The sequence below is a fragment of the Oxyura jamaicensis genome, chromosome Z, assembly GCF_011077185.1.
Source record: "Oxyura jamaicensis isolate SHBP4307 breed ruddy duck chromosome Z, BPBGC_Ojam_1.0, whole genome shotgun sequence".
NCBI classification, from domain to species: Eukaryota; Metazoa; Chordata; class Aves; order Anseriformes; family Anatidae; genus Oxyura; species Oxyura jamaicensis.
The window spans coordinates 72,110,857-72,126,036 of record NC_048926.1 but is presented as its reverse complement, the minus strand read 5'-3'; the positions used below and the strand labels follow the sequence as shown (position 1 = coordinate 72,126,036).

The 15,180-nt window shown below is 38.4% G+C and overlaps 1 protein-coding gene across 2 annotated transcripts in view; it reads left to right on the top strand.

Annotated features, from left to right (window-relative positions):
- The window catches only part of RASGRF2 (Ras protein specific guanine nucleotide releasing factor 2), a 139,154-nt gene that overhangs the window by 1,456 nt on the left and 122,518 nt on the right, over positions 1-15,180 (top strand). The gene's annotated exons all lie outside the window — the stretch shown is intronic.

The window sequence follows — 15,180 nt, the reverse complement described above, 5'->3', positions numbered from 1 at the left end:
TTCTTTTCTTTTCTTTTCTTTTCTTTTCTTTTCTTTTCTTTTCTTTTATTTTATTTTCTTTTCTATTCTTTTCGTTTCGTTTCGTTTTTAGCTCTCAGTTTGAATTTTCAAGGCAGACCATTAGAAAATACCCTTCTCCCCATTCACTTTTTGCTTGATGCACAATAAAACTTTCAAATGTTAGTTTGCACATGTTAACTCTTTAAAGTACACTTGTTTGTGTACTCATGCAGACAGAAACATCTGCTAAGGTGTTCAGGAAACTCCCCCAGTGACTAAAACTAATCAATAACAAGAATGAGAAAATATTTAAAAATTAATCAGTCCTTTTTATTCAGAAAACAAGCTCATATTCTTACAGGAGTAAAGTAATAAAATGTGAGCCTTCAGTCTGATAACGGAAGACATTTATTTTAATCAGATCAGATAACTGGATGATAATGAAAACTCAGCGTTACACATGTTAACTGCTGGTGGTATGAGAACAGTGCTTTAATTTAACCACACAAATGCACTAATGGGATGAAAAAGAAATAGAAGTTTTATGTCACTTTTTCATGAAGCAGATCTACCTTCTCCAAAAGAGAAAGAAAAATAAACTCTTGTTGTGCTAATTACTTGGGTAGTTTAGACACTAGAGTGATTTGTACTAAGGAATTACACAAGTAAGGGAGAGAGAGTAAGAAGAATTAATTACACAAGAGTTTCATTGACATCCTTAGAGTGAATATTGGAAAAAAAGTGCATTGTCTTTAAGTTAAGTAACTGGTGATTATGGAAAACGTATGCAAAAAAAAAATGTTTTCCTTAGCTCACAGCCCCTTTTCATTTTAGTTTGATTTGCTTTGGTATTGCTTGGCAAGACAAATGTCAGAAAAGAGCTCTGCTGAGAAGTTTTTGGAGTTGAGTGGGGAGAGTGCCGGCACTGTACTTTGGTATACAGGAGACCGTGCTTCAGTCAGCAAACACATTCAGATTTGGGTATCTGGTTCCCAACAGGCACAGCAGCTTAATTATTGCAGACTGAGCCACACTGGTGCTGTTAGCTCTTCCAACAGTCTGCCATGAGGCAACATTAAAGTGTTACAGGAACGACAACTCTGTTTTGCAGAAGATGCCAAATACCTTCATAAGATTTGTCAGATCCATTAAAATACTAAGAGCTTTAAAAAAAATTTCTATGACAATGTATTATTATTTTTTTTTTCTCTTTTACCTCTAGATATCAGTGAACTGTTTCAGAGTCCTTCAGGATGATATTTTCAAAGCAATTTCTTTAAAAGTATAATACATTTCTTAATATTAAAAAACTGCGTAGTGCATGAATCTGTTGATATTCTGTGAATGTGGCATTGAACCAAGCGTGCTGGTTCAATGCCACATTCATAGTGTTCAGGGAGAGCTTTTATTTAAAAATAAAAATGGTTTTAATGTCCCTCAAAGTTTATTAGAGTTTTTTGTAAATGCTAAGCAGCTATTGTTGTCCACTTTGATTTTGTTTCAAAATAATTTCAGGAAAAAAAAAAAAAAAAAAAAAAAAGATTTATTGAAAGAGCAACTGTGTGGAAGAAGCTTTGTTTCAAAAAAGCAAGTTATGACATTAAGGTATTACATTTGAAGAACTTGAATTCTGATGTTAAAATGCTTCTCCTCCCCACAGGAGCCACAGACCATAAACAAGTGCAGCTCCCAACAACAATTACCCCTTTATGAAGATGAGAGAGTAGAATGAATGAATTTCAGTTTTTCTGTCAGAAATTCTGGAGGGAGAATGCCTATGTATCAGTGAGTGGCTAGTCTCTTTCAAGAGTAAAATCAAGTGCCTAAAAAGTAAGCTTTCTTTCGTGTATCATTGGAGACTGGCATTTGTTACCTTGTGAGTTCACTTTTTTTTTTAAATTTTTATTTTTTTAAGAATTATGGAAATGTGTAGTGGAATATAGATATTACTGTTTTGATTGTCTGCATTCAGAGGAGACCTGTATTGTAGTTTGTTTCATAACTATAGGTTTTAACAACAAAATGCTTGGATATAGTTACTAATAACTGTCCTTGTGTGTTTAAGCTTGTGAATTTGCTATGATTTGAGCAGACACTGTTCTTTGTATCTTTCCTACAATAATCTTCCTCCCACTTAGGAAAATTAAATGCGGTGTTAAGTCCATGTCCCCACAGATTAACAGAATCCAATTATTTGAATTTTTACTGCTTACTGTAGCTCTGTATTTATTTCATAAAGGTAATAGTGGTTTCACAGTGTTTGAAACCTCACTGTTTTACCTACATTCATTGAAATAACAAAGGCATACAGCTTTGGCTGTACCTCTCCTCTAATTCACTGTGTGTAAGACGTAGCAACAAAACTTAAAGGTCATTTTAGCTGAAGATACAATGACTTAAAAGTTAATCTCTTAACCTGCATCAGGCCAAAGAAAAAGCCTGTGTCATGCAGCATCCTGTGTCTGATAGACCTTACACATGCCTGAAGAGTGATATTATCTTTTTGAAAAGATTTTGGCTTACCAGGTTCAGGCAGAGAGGCCCATGTTTTAGCAACTTCTTTCAGAATTTCAAAAAGGGTGGATGAATTTGTCTTCTCAGTGCTCAGTGTCTGGGTTGTTCAGATCACAGTGGTTTAGTAATAGCTAACAGTATAGTGGCATTGCTTTGAATAAAAGCATTCTTGGAATGAAAAATGTTTATTTCCCCCCCCTTTTTTTTTTTACTTTTTTTTTTTTTTTTGTGGATGGACTACCTTCAGAAGAAGGACTTAATTCAAAAAGTGGACCAGTGGGAAAGTTTTAAGGTATTAATGCTACTGGGAGTAGTGTTTCTGTCATATCTTCTAATAAAAGATTCTGTTGCTGCGTGAGGATAGTTTTGAGGTACCTGGCTCTCTTACTTACTTTCCCAGGTAACAGCTGTCCCCTCACTTGTCATTTGTTGACCATCATAAGACAATATAGTTTGTGGACATAATCACAAAAAATACAATGTTTTAAAATGACTTTGAGATGCAGTCAAGGAGTAACCAAGAAACGAGTCATTGACAAGGTTTCCCGCTCAAGGCATGCTGCATTGAAGAGGTTGCCTCTGGCTCCTCATGGAGAGTTGCGATCAGAATTTACAATATGTTCTATGGCAACAGACAGTAAATAAACTGAAAAGTATAACTCTTGTGATCTCTAAACTGACTGAATTTTGCTACTTGATAAATGTTTTGTAATTCAGTGCATACCTGTTTGCTTAGTAATGAGCATATTTAGAAATAAAGAGAAAAGAAAATACTGTGGCCACATTTACTTTTGCCAAAATTTAAACATTTTTAGGCATTTAATTCTAACTCTTGAAATTGTATGTGTCTGGTGTAGTGTCAAGAAAAGAGCTGTTTTTAACTACACACAAGTGGGGAATGTACCTAGCTGAGAAATGAGTTACAGGTAGAATGAGTTTACTTTTGAAACACCTTCTTATTAAAAGATAGTTAAATCCACACAGACATACCTTGGAGAATGCTGATGCCGTTCAATAGTTAAATATTAACCTTTAGCTACCTTAACCCACAACAGGTGACTTTGCTCAGGAACTTGAGAATGACTTGTTGTTTTCTGTCGTTGAGTGTCAGTCACACTTGAGGGAAAAAGAAAATTGGAAGTGACAGTAGTAAGACCAGAATTTGTGGAGACAAGGTATTATCAAAGAGAAATCATGGTGTGACGTTCTTAACACTTCTTTGTGAGGTACTGTAACTTCATGAAATAATTGCGTTACGTTGCAATGGAAGAGCATGCTCCTTAGTTAAGTTGTCAGAGAAAATAGTAGATCCCAAGGCAAATGCCATTCAGCAAAGGTTTATTGATGGAGATGCTGGGAACTCCCCACAGCAAAGAGGTGACGTATCAGCAAGTGAAAGACTAGAAGAACATAAAATTAGAACTGCATCCCAAAGCACAGTGACCAAAATGTTACATAATTACTTGTCGTGTAAGAATGCCACCTTCACAGATTTAAACATCCCACAAAGGCTGTACAAAGTGACCAAAGCCTACACAGGTACAGCAGTGTAGCTCACACTTAGAACATGAATATGCAAAATCTATCTAGAATAAATTTTCATAAGGTTTTACATTAATTTTATTCTCCAGTCAGTCTCACAGTCAATGCTAGGTTTTTTTGTTTGTTTGTTTTCATTTTTATCTCTGAGTTTCTCTTAGCAGAAATGCACAGATTTCACTTGATTTGTTTAATTCATCAAAAAATAAGAAAAAAATTGGAGGAAACAAATGAAAAAAAATCGGAGCTTAAAAATAGCAAGTCAGCCCCTAATCTGTCATTGCACTCCACCTATCTTCAATTGCCTTTTCTAACTTTTAAAATATATTTGGTGTTTTCTTCACCATCATCCACATAGATGTATAACGAATGTAGCTTGCTTCCCAGATGCATGCTACCCATAGTAACATCTAACTGCATACTAGAAGAAGAGGTCCAGGCAGGGCTTCTCCATTTCTGTAGTAATCAGACAATATTATTATGGTCTTTTTATATGCATATATTATATATTGCAGTGTCATCATTAGCATTTTTTCATCAACTTGCTGAGGATTTTCCATCCTAAGAATGTGTGTGTGCAGTAAAATCTGCCTGAGTTTCTCCCTTTGGCCACACGTTTTTGTTACTTGCAATATGCTGCATTACGAAGTAGTTTGTGCGAAGAGGGAAGGGACAGGTCTTGTTTTGGTGCAGCCTGATTTGTGATTCTGGGTGTGTGCATCCACCCTGCGTCCCTACTGACAGAGATGTCCAACACAGCTGGTAATGCACGGTATCTGTGCAGAGAGATGATTGCTGCAGCACCTTCTGCCCACGCTGAAAGTGAGGTCTGTATCCCACTGTGTCACTTTGAGTGTGGCTTCACCTGGAGGGCAGCCACCCTGGGCACCAGCATTCTCCACAACTGCATGTATAAATATGGAGCAGGTTCGCACCAAAAAGAATCTCCCCAGTGCATTATAAGTCGTTAATGTAGACTGCATGTAGCTGGTGGAGACAGTGAGATCTGAAAACGCCACTCCACAGCTTCTATCTGTTCTTAGCAACAGATTGTGCTACTAGCTGTGGTGCACTTTTCTAGATCAACCAATTCAAAGCAGATTTGATACCATGGCTGCTGAAGAGTCTGAGGCAACACTAACCCATTTTTCAGTGTGAATGTCCTTTGCTTTCAAAGTAGTGATGTTCAAATTTAGGAACAGTTTGGCAGGTCTTATGAGGTGCTATGCAGTTAGATTTTATGTGGATTTCTGGATTGAAAACAATAATTGCTTTTTTTTTTTTTTTTTTTAATTGATTTGTTAGTGACAACAGTTCAGCAAGACACTGTCATTGGCCTTTTCATATAGATGAAAGAAAATGAGATTCCACACAATACTCCTTTTCTGAAGATTTTTTTTTTTTTTTTTTTTTTTTTTTTTTTAACACACTACCTCTGCACTAGACACCTGGGAACATATCCTTACAATCTAGCTTCCAAAGTTTTTCCGACTTGCCAATCCCATAAGGTTTTCTGTTTTAGGTACAAAATCAGTATATATAAAAGCAGAGGTTTTCCCAATTCAGTCCAGCCATTTCAATGTCTCTATTGCATTTTCCATGATTTCAGAAATAACTGAGAGTTTTATTAGGAAATGTTTATAACTGCCAGCTCTGAATTGAACTATATTGTTGCAAGTGATTTTACTTCCACTTTTTCCCTAGTGGAGGCATTTCATAGTGGCAGTTCTAAGCAGTTCCACTACTTCTTTTGTATATATGGATTGTGTATTCAATTCCAGTCCCTTAAGTATTGAAAAGAATCCCGGATTATATTCTTTCTCCCTGTAATCTTTCTCCCCATTCTTCCCACGGCATTGTGGAACAGTGACTTTTGTCTGTTTTTGCCTTTGGAGTCTTTGTCTCCAGTATAGTGGCCAATTAACAGAAATTATGTGCCTGGTAGTCATTCTGCAGTGTGACCTAGTGTGGTTCAAATTCCTAAATCACTGCAAGATTTCCATTGCACAACTGTGTTCTCTACCACCTCTCAAACTCTGCAAACTCTTGCTTTTGTTAAATGATGTACCTCCATGTAGCATTCTTTGAATAAATTATAAATGCTCAGTAAATGCCCATGTCCTAGTAGTAGTAGGATGCTGCTTATGTAACTTTAGGCACCCCACATGAGCTAGTGCAGTCAGTGAGGGACAGAGGCTATTCATCCCATCACAAATGAGGCGCTGTCATTTGGTAATTTGGTAAATCGAATGGACCCCACTGGCAGTGGTGACTGATGCTCATTGACTGTAACATGAACTCAGATGCCTGACTCACGTGCAGACACCTGTACCCCAGGCACATTAGATAATGTCTTCTGTTGCTATTATGGACACTAGGATTTTTTTATTTTTTTATTTTTTTATTTTTTTTTTTTTCCCCAGCCAGCCATGAGATTTGAGTGTTTGTGGATATAGACAAAGTTCTGAATTCTGCCATGCTGGTTGCTAAAACATACTACACTATTGCTGTTTTCTGATTGATATTTTAGTTATGTTCTGGATCTCACTTGTTTGAAGCTTAGAAAGATTGCAGAGGACTGTTGGTTATGTGGAGATGTTCATGACTCAACGTCCACGGATGCTCAAGCACGACAAGTTTGGAGAAAAGGCTCAGAGAAAACCTCATTGTACTTTAGAATCACCTGAAAGGAGGTTGCAGCAAGGTGAGGATCATGGTCTTCTCCCATGCAGCAACTGACAGGACAAGGCTAAATGGCCTCAAGTTGCATCAGGGGAGGTTTAGGTTGGATATCAGGAGAAATCTTGTGGCGTTGGAATGGGCTGCCAGAGGAAGTGATTGAGTCACCATCCCTGGAGATCTTCAAGAAAAATGTAGATGTAGAACTTAGTAGCATGGTTTATTGGTGGACTTGTCAATAGTAGGTTAAAAGTTGGAATAGATGATCTTAGGGGTTCTTTCCAACCTGAATGGTTCTATGATTCTATGATTTTTCCTTCTGCTTTTCAATCCCTTCTTCAGCATTCGACAAGTTGTTTCTCCTGTTTCTGCACATGCCAAAGATTTTACTTTCTTCTCTGGAACTGTGGAGATCATGCGTAGTGATTTTGACAATATCTCTCTGATATCCTCTAGAATGAATGTGGGATTTTTTTTTTTTTTTTTTTTTTTTTTTTTTAGCTAATGTTATTCTCTTCTATTTGGCGCACAGAGCAATTTTAGAGAAGTATTTCTTCCTAACGAATCTTTCACAGAGAGGTTCAAAGTTGTGGGGCATCTGCAAAACTCTAGTAAGAGAAAGAAGGAAGAAAAACTGTCAGAAGAGTGGAGGGATTCAACACTGGTATCCCTGCAATATTGTCACTAGTCATACAGATATCTGTGTATACAGATGAACGGAAGAACAGTACTGAGGCAAATACATGGCTATTGTATTTGATAGCATAAGTATTCTTACCTATTTCTAGGGCTTGACAAAGAACATCAGGCGAATGAGGGCTGTGGAATTATGTTCCTGGGCTAGTGTTTAGCCTCATATCTGTAATTTGCCAGGTATTTTTGTTGATTTTGTGATTTTGAGGTCTTTTTATTGTAGCTTTCTTGCCACAAGAGGAATGTGATGATTGAAGAAGATACAGGCTGTGGTGGGGTGTAGTGGAGGGGAGAAGACACAGAAGATCCAGATGAACTTGTGATCCCAGGCTTTCCTCCTCTTTTTCTTTTCCCCAGCTACATACCAATGAGGGATGCTTACTGTCACAAGCAGGCAGTGGGAATTACTTGTTGTGTTCTGAGCACAAACAGGGCCACAGTTTGCTGACTGAATAGCTTTAACACTGCACCTAAAATTCAAGTGGTAAGGTAGATAGGAACTGGACAGGCTGCAAGTAGTTTGATACTGATGCCGGCCAAACAGGCCAGGACAGAACATGAGGCTGTAGTCATTAAATTATATTTCCTTCAGAACTGCCACTAGAATTTGGGAATCTCGGGATTTTTGTGTTGGCAACTCCTAAGTATAAAACCAACTTGAGAGGGAGGTACCTGCCTTCTACACATCTAGTGGTTATCCCAGAGCAGGAGAGTGGTCAGCTCCTGCTATCACAGCATCAGCTCAGTTTGAGGTCCAAGTGCTGGAGCTGAGTCTTTGATCCTGCAGCTGTTCTGTGTAAGTAGTAGTGTGGGTTTGCATGAAGTATTTTCCTTTTATGTCTCTTTTGTTTTTTTTTTATGAAGCTCAAGGAGATGTGTGCCCAGAGTATACGAACAGACATTAGGAATGCAATATTAAGCACCCAGTAGTCCAAAGAGAACAGAACTGGGGCTTCTTGAGCAGACTAAAAGTTACATGTTCTTCTGTGTAACAGTGTGATCTGCTGTTCCCCGGAACACTGTCCTTAAGGATAGAGTAGCTGAACAGAGCTGGCAACTCTTTAAGGATGTTTTCTGTATAGCACACAAACTCTTCATCCCCCTGTGTAAGAAAGTGGGCAGGGAGGGCAGGAAACTGGGATGACTGAGCAAGGACCTGCTGGTCAGAATGAGGTGCAAGAAGGAAATGCAAAGTCAATGAAAGCAGAGAGATAGGGCCTGGGAAGAGTACAGGGATGCCATCCAGATGTGCAGGGATGGGATAAGTTTAAGCTGTTTAGTGTCTTTATCAATGATATAGACAGTGGGATAGAGTGCACCCTCAGCAAGCTGCAGACAACACCAAGCTAAGTGGTGCAGCTGATCCAACAGAAAGAAGGGAGTCCATCCAGAGGGGCCTGGAGAAGTGGGCCTACATGAACCTAATGAGGTTCAAGAAATGCAAGGTGCTGCAGCTGGGTCGGGACAATCCCAGACATGAGCACAGACTGGGAGAAGCAGGTTGAGGGAGGTGATTGTGCCCCTCTGTTCTGCCCTTGTGAGGCTTCACTTTGGAGTGCTGTGTCCGGGCCTGGGATCCCCAGCACCAGGCAGACCTGGACCTGTTGGAGAAGGTCCAGAGGAGAGATGTGAAGATAATCAGAGGGCTGGAGCACCTCTCCTATGAAAAATGTCTGAGAGAGCTAGGGCTGTTCAGCCTGGAGAAGAGAAGTCTCTGGGGAGACCTCATTGCAGCATTTCAATACTTAAAGGGAGCTTATAAAAAAGATGGAGAGCAACTTTTTATGTGGGCAGTGACAGAACAAGGGGAAATGTCTTTAAGAGGGGAGATTTAGATTAGAGTTTTGGAGGAAATTCTTCACTCTGTGGTGAGGCACTGGAACAGGTTGTCCAGAGAAGCTGTGGATGCTCTATCCCTGCCCAAGGCCAGGCTGGATGGGGCTTTGAGCAACCTTGTCTGGTCCTAGGTTTCCCTGCCTATGGCAGGGGGGTTGGAACTAGATGGTCTTTAAGGTCCTTTCCAACCCAAGCTGTTCATCAATTCCATGATATGAATCTATATCCCAGCAGATGTTTCTTTCCCGGGACACCTTTCTCCTAAATCAGGCAAAAAAACAAAAACAACCAAACAAAATAATTGGGATTGTGTCCAGAAGGAGGCCATTTTATGCAGGGCTTTCCAGTTTTTCCCCTTCTACTCTAAAAATTAGTAGTAAACGAGATGTGAGACTGCACAAAGAGAAAAATGATTTCATAGTAAAATTCGGACACCCTCTGCAGGAACAGGATTTCCTCTTATGCCTAGAATCCCCATGCAATGTTGCACAAGTATATACATGAGGTGCTTTACAAGAGGTTTTAATCATCTCTCGTTTTGGGGACCCAATATGAAACAAGAGCTAGGCAGTCAAAGGTAAAACTGATCTATGAAAGCTATGATTAAAACAAATAAAAGTGCCTTACAAATACAAAATGCTGATGGTTTTTCAGGTCAGGCATCCCAAATTAGTTGCTGTTTATGAAACCACTGTTTTTTGTGGTGACCACATTTGCACAAGTGCTTCACAGGCTGTTGTGAAAATGTATTAATTCTAAGGAAGCATCTGAATGATGTAATGATGAGTGTCTTAGGATGGCATATAAAAGGTTTCTGAACTCTGATAATTAGTCTGCAATAAAATACGGTGACATGCATTCAATAATCAAGCTCTTGGAAAAACAATTATGCAATAAAATTCAGTAATTACTATGTTTGCAAACATGGGACTAAACTAACAATGAACAAGGAGGCTTCAAAGATGGCACTTCTCCTGACCTCTGTTTACTTGTCTTTGTAATCTATAATGCCAAAAACTAACACCCACCATACCCCTCCTCCCCCCCCCCCAAAAAAAAGAAACAAATCTAAAACGTGAAATTGATGTAAAAATGCGTGTAAAAAAAATAAGCTTTTTGACCTACATGGAATTAAGTAGATGGAGAAAATTAATTTTGCTGCCATTTTCTTATTGTGAGGGGTGTGAGCATGCAGGTCCTAGACTAATTCTTTTCAGATTTGTGTTGCTTGCTGCAGATGGAAGTTGCGTAAGTGCATTACTTGGTGTCCTGAGGGAAAGCCAAGTTAGCTCGTGTCCGATATTATACAGTCCAAAATGTGCAGCGACCTGAGAGACCTCCATCATCAGCAGTATGAACACTGCTGCAGACCTACGGAGAAGTCATGTCTGCACCACGTATACTTATATTAAAAGGTTTTAAAGAGATTCTTCCCTTAATGCTGTACTGCATTCTTGTAGCTTAGCAGCAGATACCTTGGCTGCATGCCATCAAAGTGAAGCAAGTAAAGGCAACCACTCAGATGTATGTTCTGATGAAAATTTAGAATGATGCCAAGCAGTTCCAAGTGAAATAAATAGATTTACCTACCACAGAAGGGCAAAAAATGCAAGTATTTTCCCAGCTCTGATTTAAAATAGTTTTTTTGTAAAGTTAATTGGCTTTCTGCAAATACCACTTTGGTTTCTTGCTTGTTTGTTTGTTTGTTTAATTTTATTTTACCTTTACTTCTTTGAAGACCTCTAAATGAGGAGTGCATGTCATATGTGTGTTCATAGGCTGGGTGAGGAGAAGCAGAATGGTTGTTTGTATTAGGCATGTCCTGCGCGTGTTTTCTGCCTGAGCCCCTTGCTGTCTGTGGCCTCCTGGTAAATCAGTTTTTTGACTGCCTTACTTCCTCAGTAGTAGCACAGGCCTAATACTACTTCCTATATGTTAGCATATGGGTAACACCATCTGCATGGGGATATTTGTTTATCCTTGCAGTATTTAAGGGTGTCCACCTGTGGTTTAATGGGTGAGCACAGAAGTGTTTAACAAGTTAGTTGTGAGGTAACGTGTGCATGTTTCTGAATAAGGGAGAAGCACATGATGAGACCTGAATAGTGCCTAATTCTAAAACATTCAGCTGGGGTATAATTGCAATTAATGACTTTAATTCCCACTGTTGGGCACATCTTGCTAATCTGTAGTGCATGTAAAATGCTCTTGTTAGTCCTGTTGACCTGAATTGCATAATTTTTTTTTTTTTTTTTTTTTTTTTTTAGTTTGGTTTTGATGCACTTAACTGAAATTGGAGATTCTTTCTCTCTCTCCCTCTCCTTCTCTCTCTCTCTCCTTCTGGTGAAACAGTAGCAACTTAATGATTCATAAGAAAATGAGTTATATGCAATTAAAGTGTAGTACCTCTTAATGCTGCTTACACTAGAAGGATGTTTCTTATCTGTAAAGACTATAATCATTGAAATTAATTGCTAGATTAATACTGTATTATTGTACACACATTTGCTTCATTTTCCTGGTGTCCTTAGCTTTGACACTGTCCATTTGGTGGATGCTTTGCTTTGTTTAAGTTTCACACTGCTTTTTCTGTCTTCCTGGTCTGATTTCTGCTCCATGAATGCTGAGGCAGTGGTTCTGAGTTACTTCATGTGCACAGTGCTGGGAGTGCTGCATGAGTTTGCTTAGTCTCCATACTGCTCTCATTCAGTTTCTACTAGAAAAAACTTCAGTATACTAATAAGAGGGAACACATGAACAAAAACAAGGTACCCTGTAAGCCTTATTTCTTTACTTGTGTCCATTCTCATGGCTTCCCAAATGCATTGTACCCTTTTTGTCCAACTGCTGCACTAGCTACGAGGACAAGACCATTCTACTACTTGGTCTGCCTGGTCCTTTCTACTGCTGTTTTCAAGGACAGGGGGGAAGTACAAGCAACCAAATCCTTCTATTCCTACAGAGGTGTGGTATACAGAAGGCTACAGAAATACATGATTTTGTGTGACTTACTTAGCTTGCATGTAACAAGTTTGGAAGAAAACAATGTGCTGTCAAATGAATAACCCAATAAATAATTTCCAAATGACTTGTGTAGCAAGGTGTAGATTCTGCCTCTCAGAGCACGGACGTGATATTTGTAATCTTGCTGGGAGCTTGCTTTCACTTGGCACTTCACCTATCTCAAGCTGTTGGGGTGTTTTCCTTAAGCTGGGCTCCCCGGTGACCACAGTCCACTGAGTGATTCAGCCCCTTAATTTCTTATATCCTTTCTTGGCTACCTGACAGTGATATTACCAGATTTCTCTACTTTGTAGTAAGGATTTTTTTTTCCTTACAACTTTTTTCTATGTCGGGTTCTAGATTTCTAGGATGTAGGAAGTATGTGAGACCTTGGATGGAAATCTGTTGAATTATCTATATGACAAAGGTAACACTAAACATTGGGTCTGCCTTTAGGTGGCTTGTAGAGTAAGCTGAATGTCCAGAAGAAGCTTCAATGATTTACTTTGCAGAGACCACACAACAATTCCAAATGATTTTGAAAGCAATTCTGATTTTTGTCTCTTTGTCTTCCTTGGTGGCATATGAGAACTGTTAAGTAAGCATAGGAAAAACAAGCAGCGTCCAAGGCATCTCATCTTTTGGATTTTTTTTTTTTTTTTTCACCTTTCCTAATATGTTTAGGTGTTTGGATTTTGCCTCCTTACTATAGTGTCCCCATCTGCTGCAAAGCACGGCAATTCTTTCTATGATTTACTCCAGTTTAATTTTAGAATTCAGAATTTTCTAAGGATGCAAGTCTCATTGACCTTGAATCTATAGTCTTTGAAGACTTTAGACCATCTACAGTTTTTAATGACATCTTATTGTAGTTCAGCAGTATCTAAACTTTTTACTCAGGTGAACACATCTTACTCCTGTAGGCATGAAGACTTGAAAGCTGTAGAACAGTCACCATTACTGGGAGAGGTGCCTGAAGACTGAAAAAGAGCAGATACTTCCAGTAGGGCAAAGAGGAGGATCCACAGAGATACAGGCTCGTTGGTCTCATGTTGGTCTCTGGAAGGTGATGCAAAAAATCCTTCTGGAAAGCATTTCCAAACATAGGAAGACAAGAAGGTGACTGGGAGTGGTCAGCATGGATTTACAAAGTGTAAACCATGCTTGACCAACCTGATAGCCTTCCACAATGAGGTGACTGACTTGGTGGATCAGGGGAAAGCAGTGGGTGTTGTTTACCCCAACTTTAGAGAAGTTTTTGACACTAGCTGCCATAACATCATCGTCACAGACAGCTGACAAAGTGTGGGTTAGATAAGCGGCCGGTGATGTAGATTAAAACTGGCTGAATGTCCAGGCCTAGTGGACAGGTGGTCACTGATGTCAGACCTCCAACCAGGACATTTAGTTGAAAAGGACTGTTGGCCCAAATGATAGATTTTTATTTATTTATTTATTTATTTGGTAAGGCAAAACTGCAAGGCATCTTATTTCACTTTCTTAAAATTTTTCGCTATGCTTGTTGTCAGGAAGTAAAATCAAGGGTAAAAAGAAATATGTATGCCAGGACATTGTTTTAAGTTGCTGTACAGTCTTACTTTTCTTTCTCTGAAATAAATTTACTATTGGCTCAGCATCTCAGCTGCTTTGTTACTGAGAACTATTGTAAAAATCAGAATTCTGAATTTATAAGGGTTTACCAATTAAAAAAAAAAAGTTTTAATCTTTTTGTGTTTGTAATTTATTCTTTTCTTTATTTTGCGTGCATTTGTGCAGTACATATATAGCATGTATTTTCTACTTTTCTGTTTTTCCTGGGGAGTAAGGAGATTACTTCCTTTTTAATCATTTCATCTGATTTAAATTTGAAGTAGTCAGTCTGGTTTGGTAAGCATGTTTAAATTGTATCAGGAGAAATTATGCAACTAGACTGTTAACTTTAAACTTTTCGCCCCAATAAGAAGAATGTGATATATCTATTGCTAACTTGAGATTAAGTCTTTTTTCCTTCTCTTGAGATACTTGGAATATATCCATACTTCAGCATTTTTTGGCTGTTGTTTTCTCCTTGTGCTGAGCAGTAATAGTAAGAAATATTTAGTTTTACTACTCTTTTGCTACTAAGGAAAGAAGGAAAGAGATTCCTAAGCTTTAGTATGTTTAAGAAACTGTCAGAAGGCCTCATGTTGGCTCTATTATGTATCTCTGTTACCCATTTTTGTTATCCCTTTTCTTCCTGAGTTTTCAGTTGTCGTTTATTTATCAGTAGTGTATATTCAGCTGTCTTCTCCCATCAGGATATATTTGGGAAGCACCTAACCAGTAGTGAAGCTGCATCATGTATAAATCTGGAAAGTCCCCAGGCAAAGTTAAGCATTGTGAAAGCATTTCACAAAGCATTGTGTAAGCATTTCTCAAAGTTAAGCATTGTGAAAGTTTATCCGACTCTACTTACTTTTATAAAAATCCATGAATGCATTCCTTCATCAAAAGCATAGAACTAAGTATCTCTCCTTGTTATCCTTTCACTGGAGTGGATTATGTAAACTATGTAAACTATTTGACTTCAGAGTTTAGACTTTTTTAAATCATCAAGTGGGACCAGGTGTCCGTACTTCTCTAGTACCATGTACCTTTTATTAAGGTGATCAGCAGTCATTTCTATTTATATTTCCTGATGTTCTTTCTCGATTCACGGTTATTTTTAGGTAACCCTAGGTCAGGAAGGATATGATTTGGGTGGAGTGCTATGGGAAATATGGACAATTAATGGAAAACATATTTGGAAGAGAGTTTGGGGAGCTTCCAAAGAAGAGAAGTCAAATGCAATTGACTCATTTGATTACAAATGCTTATCAGAATCAGGCTTTACCCTCTAAAAAATACCCTGAATGTAGTCACAGAAAATTATTTTCT